At 40.5% G+C, this 6,502-nt stretch overlaps 1 non-coding gene across 1 annotated transcript; it reads right to left on the bottom strand.

Annotated features, from left to right (window-relative positions):
• Positions 1 to 4,904: 4,904 nt before the first annotated feature.
• TRNAC-GCA (transfer RNA cysteine (anticodon GCA)) lies at positions 4,905 to 4,976 on the bottom strand. Its single transcript has one exon. It is a non-coding gene; the product is annotated as a tRNA-Cys (tRNA).
• Between the last annotated feature and the right edge of the window lie 1,526 nt (positions 4,977 to 6,502).

Genomic DNA, 6,502 nt, shown 5'->3' with positions numbered 1-6,502 from the left:
TGGACTGCAGCATGCCAGGCTTTCCTGTCCTTCACTATCTCCCGGAGTTTGCCCAAACTCATGTCCATTGAGTCGATGATGCCATCCAACTATCTCACCCTCTGTTGACCTTTTGTCCTGCTTTCAATCTTCCCCAGCATCAGGGTCTTTTCCAATGAGTTTGTTCCTTACATCAGGTGGCCACACTATTGGAGCTTCAACATCAGTTGTTCCAATGAATATTCAGGGTTGATTTCCTTTAGGATTGACTGGTTTGATCTCCTTGCTGTCCAACAGATTCTCCAGAGTCTTCTCCAACACCACAATTCATAAGCCTGAATTCTTCAGCACTCAGCCTTCTTTATGGTCCAGTTCTCATATCCATACAGGACTATTAGAAAACCATCAGTTCAGTTCAGTTGCTCAGCTATATCAGACTCTGTGACCCCATGGAGTGGAGCACACCAGGCTTTCATGTCCATCACCAACTCCCAGAGCTTGCTCAAACTCATGTCCATCAGATAGTTGGTGATGCAATCCAACCACCTCATCCTCTGTCATCCCCTTCTCCTGCCTTCAATCTTTCCCAGCATTAGGATCTTTTCCAGTGAGTCAGTTCTTCTCATCAGGTGACCGAAGTATTAAAGCTTCAGCTTCAGCATCAGTCCTTCCAATGAATATTCAGGACTGATTTCTTTAGGATGGACAGATTTGATCTCCTTCCAGTCCAAGGGACTCTCAAGAGTCTTCTCCAACACCACAGTTCAAAAGCATCAGTTCTTCAGCACTCAGCTTTCTTTGTGGTCCAACTGGAAAAATCATAGCTATGACTAGATGGATGTTTGTCAGCAAAGAAATATCAGTGGTTTTTAATATGCTCCCTAGGTTTGTCATTACTTTTCTTCCAAGGAGTAAGCGTCTTTTACTTCCATGGCTACAGTCACTATCCACAGTGATTTTGGAGCCCAAGAAAATAAAGTCTGTCACTGTTTCCATTTTTTCCCTATCTATTTGCCATGAAGTGATGGGACCAGATGCGATGATCTTTGTTTTTTGAATTTTGAGTTTTAAGCCAACTTTTTCACTCTCCTCTTTTACCTTTGTCAGGTTCTCTTCACTTTTAGCCCTTAGGATGGTGTCATCTGCATATCTGAGGTTATTGATATTTCTCCCAGCAATCTTGATTCCACCTTGTGATTCATCCAGTCTGGGTTTCGTATGATGTACTCTGTATATAAGTTAAATAAGCAGGGTGACAATATACAGCCTTGATGTACTCCTTTTCCTATTTGGAACCAGTCCATTGTTCCATGTCCAGTTCTAACTGTTGCTTCTTGGCCTGCATATAGGTTTCTCATAAGACAGGTATGGTGGTCTGATGTTCCCATCTCTTGAAGAATTTTTCATAGTTTGTTGTGATCCACACAGTCAAAAGCTTTGGCATAGTCAATAAAACAGAAGTAGATGTTTTTCTGTAATTCCCTTGAGTTTTCTGTGATCCAGCATATATTGGCAATTTGATCATTGGTTCCTTTGCCTTTTCTAAATCCAGCTTAAACATCTGGAATTTCATGTACTTTTGAATCCTAGCTTGAAGGATTTTGTGCATTACCTTGCTAACATTGTGTGGTCATTTAAACATTCTTTGGCATTGCCTTTCTTTGGGATTGGAATGAAAACTGACCTTTTCCAGTTCTGTGACCACTGCTGAGTTTTCCGAATTTGCTGTCATATTAAGTGCAGCACTTTCACAGCATCATCTTTTAGGATTTGAAATAGCTCAACTGGAATTCCATCACCTCCACTAGCTTTGTTCATAGTGATGCTTCCTAAGACCCACTTGACTTCACATTCGAGGATGTCTGGTTCTAGTTGAGTGATCACACCATTGTGGTTATCTGGACATTAAGAGCTTTTTTTGGTTTGTTTTTTTTCAGTTCTGTGTATTCTTGTCACCTCTTCTTAGTATCTTCTGCTTCTGTTAAGTCCATACCGTTTCTGTTCTTTGTTGTGTCCTTCGTTGTGAAATGTTTCCTTGGGATCTCTAATTTTCTTGATGAGATCTCTAGTCTATCTTATTCTATTCTCTCCCTCTGTTTCTTTGCATCATTCATTTAAGGGGAGTTTTGTTGTTGTTGTTGTTTTGTCTTTCCTTGCCATTCTTTGTAACTCTGCATTCAAATGGGTATATCTTTCCTTTTCTCCTTGGCCTTCTGCTTCTCTTCTTTTCTTAGCTATTTGTAAGGCCTCCTCAGACAACCATTTTGCCTTGTTGCACTTCCTTTTCTTGGAGATGGTTTTGATCATTGCCTCCTGTACAATGACATGAGCCTCTGTCCATAGTTCTTCAGGCGCTCTGTCTATCAGATCTAATCCCTTGAATCTATTTGTCACTTCCACTATATATTCGTAAGGGATTTGATTTAGATCATACCTGAATGGCCTAATGGTTTTCCCTACTTGAGAAAGTTCCAGCCATGGACGTTTTCCTCTGTCTTCCTTATCAGTCGCTCCTCAAACTTACATCCTTTCACCATCTGGCTGAACCACTGACTGTTGCCCACAGATTGACATAAACCTTATCTCTGCCTATGTATCTTTTCAGGTAAAGGTAACAACTGGATGTGTCACTGAAAGTTCTGCTGGGAGTATTCCCTTCCCAAATGTCTTTCCGAATCATTTCAGAGCATCCTTATAAAGCTGCAGCTGTCCAATTTGGAGTTGTGATAGCATTCCTTTTGGAATTTTTAGGCCTTTACAGTAGTTCTGAATTCACTTCTTCTTATAATTAGTGGCATGAACTTTCCATGGGTTTGAGGGAGAAGTGGCTGTTTCAATCGTAGTTACCATAACAGTCAGCTGCACACGAATTTACTCAGTCCTCGATGACCCACCTGAGTCTAGTCTCGTATATCGCCCTTCTATTTGGTGATGAAGTGCTGTCATGCATGACTGAATTTTATATATCTTGATGGCACACACAACACCTTATTCATGAGCCATAACTCAAGTAGTATGGTCAGTTGGTCTTCTGTGGTCAGTTGTTTAGTTTCCAGTATGGCCCAGTAACAAACAGGCACTGTGTTTTCAAGATGAGAATTTTTTGTTGCAAAACAGGGCATGTCTTTCTATCCAAATTTTAGAGTTATATATGCTCTGTGATTCTCCGAGTGGGTTTGCCAGAAGTATCATATCAAAGCCATATATATTACAGATAATTAGGTTACAGTTTTATCTAGTGAGTCATATGGTTGAAATGGAAAATCAGCTTGCACTGCATCCTGGACCTGCTGCAAAATCTCTTCTTGCTTTGGGCTCCCATCACAACTGGTACCACTGGTAAACTAGATAAATATTCAATAAGTGGGTACAATAACACATTCCTATACTGTCTATCTACCTTCCAAAATGCAACCATCTTCACCAGACATTGTGACTCTATATTAATAATAGGAGATACAAGATACATCAACTTGTCTTTCTCTTTAAATAGAATGTCTCATTATTTCCTAGATCACTGGACTCCTAAACATCACACTGGGGTAGCAGGCCCCCGACTTTCCCTCAGGCTTATTCTTACCTTCTAACGTGCATATATTTCATAAATTCACCTTGAGTACTCTCTACTTCCACGTCCACTCAGCACTGTCATCAACCTAGTGGACCGCACGATACCCTGTGAGGTAGTGGCGTGATCAAGTTCGTTTTAGACAGCATGAGTTCTTTTCAAACTCTTGTTGTGCTCCAGATCATCTGGAGATCATGTTAAAATTTTGATTAAAATCTTGTTAAAATTTTGATTCAGTAGATTTGGAGTGGGACCTGCATTCCTAACAATCTTCCAGGTGATGGTAATGACACTTTGAATAAAAAGAGACTAACTTCAACAAGAGAATCCGAAAGTTGACATGTTGTTGAGTCGCTAAGTCATGTCCAGCTCTTTGCAACCCCATGAGCTGCAGCACACCAGGCTTCCCTGTCCTTCACTATCTCCCTGAGTTTGCTCGAACTCATGTCCATTGAGTCAGTGATGCCATCCAACCATCTCATCCTCTGTTGTCCACTTCTCTTCTTGCCCTCAATCTTTCCCAGCATTAGGGTCTTTTCCAATGAGTTGGGTCTTTGCATTAGGTGGCCAAAGTGTCAGAGCTTCAGCACCTAGGATTGCCTGGTTTGATCTTCTTGCTGTCCAAAGGACTCTCAAGAGTCTTCTCCAGCACCACAGTTTGAAAGCATCAGTTCTTTGGACCTCAACCTTCTTTAATCAAAAACTTGACATACCCCTGAAGAAAGTCACTGATGGTATAATACTCTCCTTTCCAAGTGAAAGCAAACTGTTTTTGGTGATCTTGTTGATTGCAGAAAAAAGATGCCAAGTCAGTATCTGTATAGCAGTTTGCCAAGTTTGTGTTGGACATGCCCTGATAAAGAGACCACAGTTGGAACAATTAATGCATATGGAATGACCTCCTGATTAAGTCTGTGAAAATACACTTTCATTCTCCAAGAGCAGTCTATCTCCTGCACAAGTTAAATTAGGAGATAAAAGAGAATTAATAGAAATCAGCACATTTCATCCTTCAAATCTCTAATGGTGAAACAATTCTCTGCATTTTCCCTAGGAAAGTAGTAGTATTTATGATTTACCATCTTGATATAAAATGCATTCCAGGTGGTTTCACTTGGCCCTTTCCACCATAATAGCCCCCATTTCATAGATGGAGTAACTAGAGTATCAGATGTATGTATTGGGCCAGTTGCCAAGTAAATCTGCCCCTTCCTTGCATCTAAAGTGAAAGTGGAGTTGCTCAGTCATGCTCAACTCTTTGTGACCCCATGGACTGTAGCCTACCAGGCTCCTCTGTCCATGGGATTTTCCAGGCAAGAATACTGGAGTGAGTTTCTATTTCCTTCTCCAGGGGATCTTCCCAACCCAGGGATTGAACCTGGGTCTTCTGCATTGCAGGCAGACACTTTACCATCTGAGCTACCAGGGAAGCCCCCTTGCATCTAAAAACTGGAGAAACAACTACAGAGAGGAACTGTAAACCCATTGGTCTTACTATAAATGGACTTAAACTTCATTTATCAACTGAACTTCCTACTCTAAGTGATATATCAGGTCTACAAAGATTAGTGTTTGCATTCATTTTTAAGAGGTGTACTGTAATGTCTGAGAAGTCTAGGTGGTTGTTTTCCCAATACACAGTCACTCTGATAAATAGCCACTTTGAGGAAATGCTGAGAGGAAGAACTGTAGATCATACTTGGGACAGTCTTGCAGGGTCCTTCTTCAAGGAGCCTCTGCTTAGCCTTCATTCAGGAAACTGAATGTTGTACTGGCTTGGGAATTGAATGAAGAATTATGCTTTTCTCCCTCTGATGTCTTAAGTTGGATCTCCATGCACCAGAACTCAAGGATGTTTTATTTTTTCCCCTACTTCTATGTATTAAGTGCATCTCAATAAGCCTGTTCACCAGCTTTAGTCACAGGGATATCCTAACCACTCCCAAAGATTTCTACCAGCTAAATCAAACCATCCTGAATGGGGTTATAGACCCAACACCTATTCCGATAATAGCATCGATCTTATGATAGGCACTTAAGCCTTGCCACTTAATCGTCTCCCATTTCTGGACACCATCATCCACTAATGAAATTAAGGAACCTTTTTCAGTGGCTGTATCTTTTGCCATCATTCCCAGATTATAGAGAAAAGCCACACAAATTCTTTTAGGGATGCTGGTGCCACCCTTATTTAAGTCATTTCTTGATACCTTAGATAGAAGTGTGCCCTCTTAGTCCTACTAGGAGCCTAGTGGGCTGTATGCAAAAATTTACATGATAAATCAAATTTATCATTCTAACCGTCTCAAGTTTTTGAATTCTTTCATCTGCATCCTGCCAAGAAAGTTCTAACAATTCTGACATCCCAGAAAGTGTTGAGTCTTGTCTTTCAGATAACCAAGTAAATTTTTAAATACTATCTTATTGAGATAACACACTGAATGCAAAATTCTATGCTAAGTGCACCCATCTTGATAAATTTTGCATTTCTTTTCCCTTGTCTTAAAATTCATTTCCCTACATGTTCTCCAGGTTCTGATGATATCAATAGGCAAAACCTTTCAGTGGAAATGCTCCCTCTTCTAGAGTCAGGCATTGCAACCTTCTGAAATCTATAGAGATTTGTCTCAGATTATGAATGTGGAAGCAGAAAAGCTGGTAGAGGTGAGTTTTAAGAAGAACTGATATCTTCTTGCAAGGCAGTTGTTTCAGATGAGGTCCTTCAAAGGGCTTTAGGCAAAGGAAGGCTAGCATTCCTCCTGGGGATCTATTAATGAGATCAGCAATCACAAACACATCCAGGGAAAGAGAAGTCCATTCAGTCAGCACAGATCCTGTACCCTCAGGCAGACATGCCTTAGTTTTCTACAGAACTGATATTAAAAGTTTATCTGTACTGTGACTAAAATTTATGAACTTTGAAAAGAGAGTTAAGCATTTAAATGCTACACTTCC

Source organism: Bos indicus, chromosome 8 (genome assembly GCF_029378745.1).
Source record: "Bos indicus isolate NIAB-ARS_2022 breed Sahiwal x Tharparkar chromosome 8, NIAB-ARS_B.indTharparkar_mat_pri_1.0, whole genome shotgun sequence".
Classification (NCBI taxonomy): Eukaryota; Metazoa; Chordata; class Mammalia; order Artiodactyla; family Bovidae; genus Bos; species Bos indicus.
This window is presented reverse-complemented; position numbering and strand designations above follow the sequence as displayed.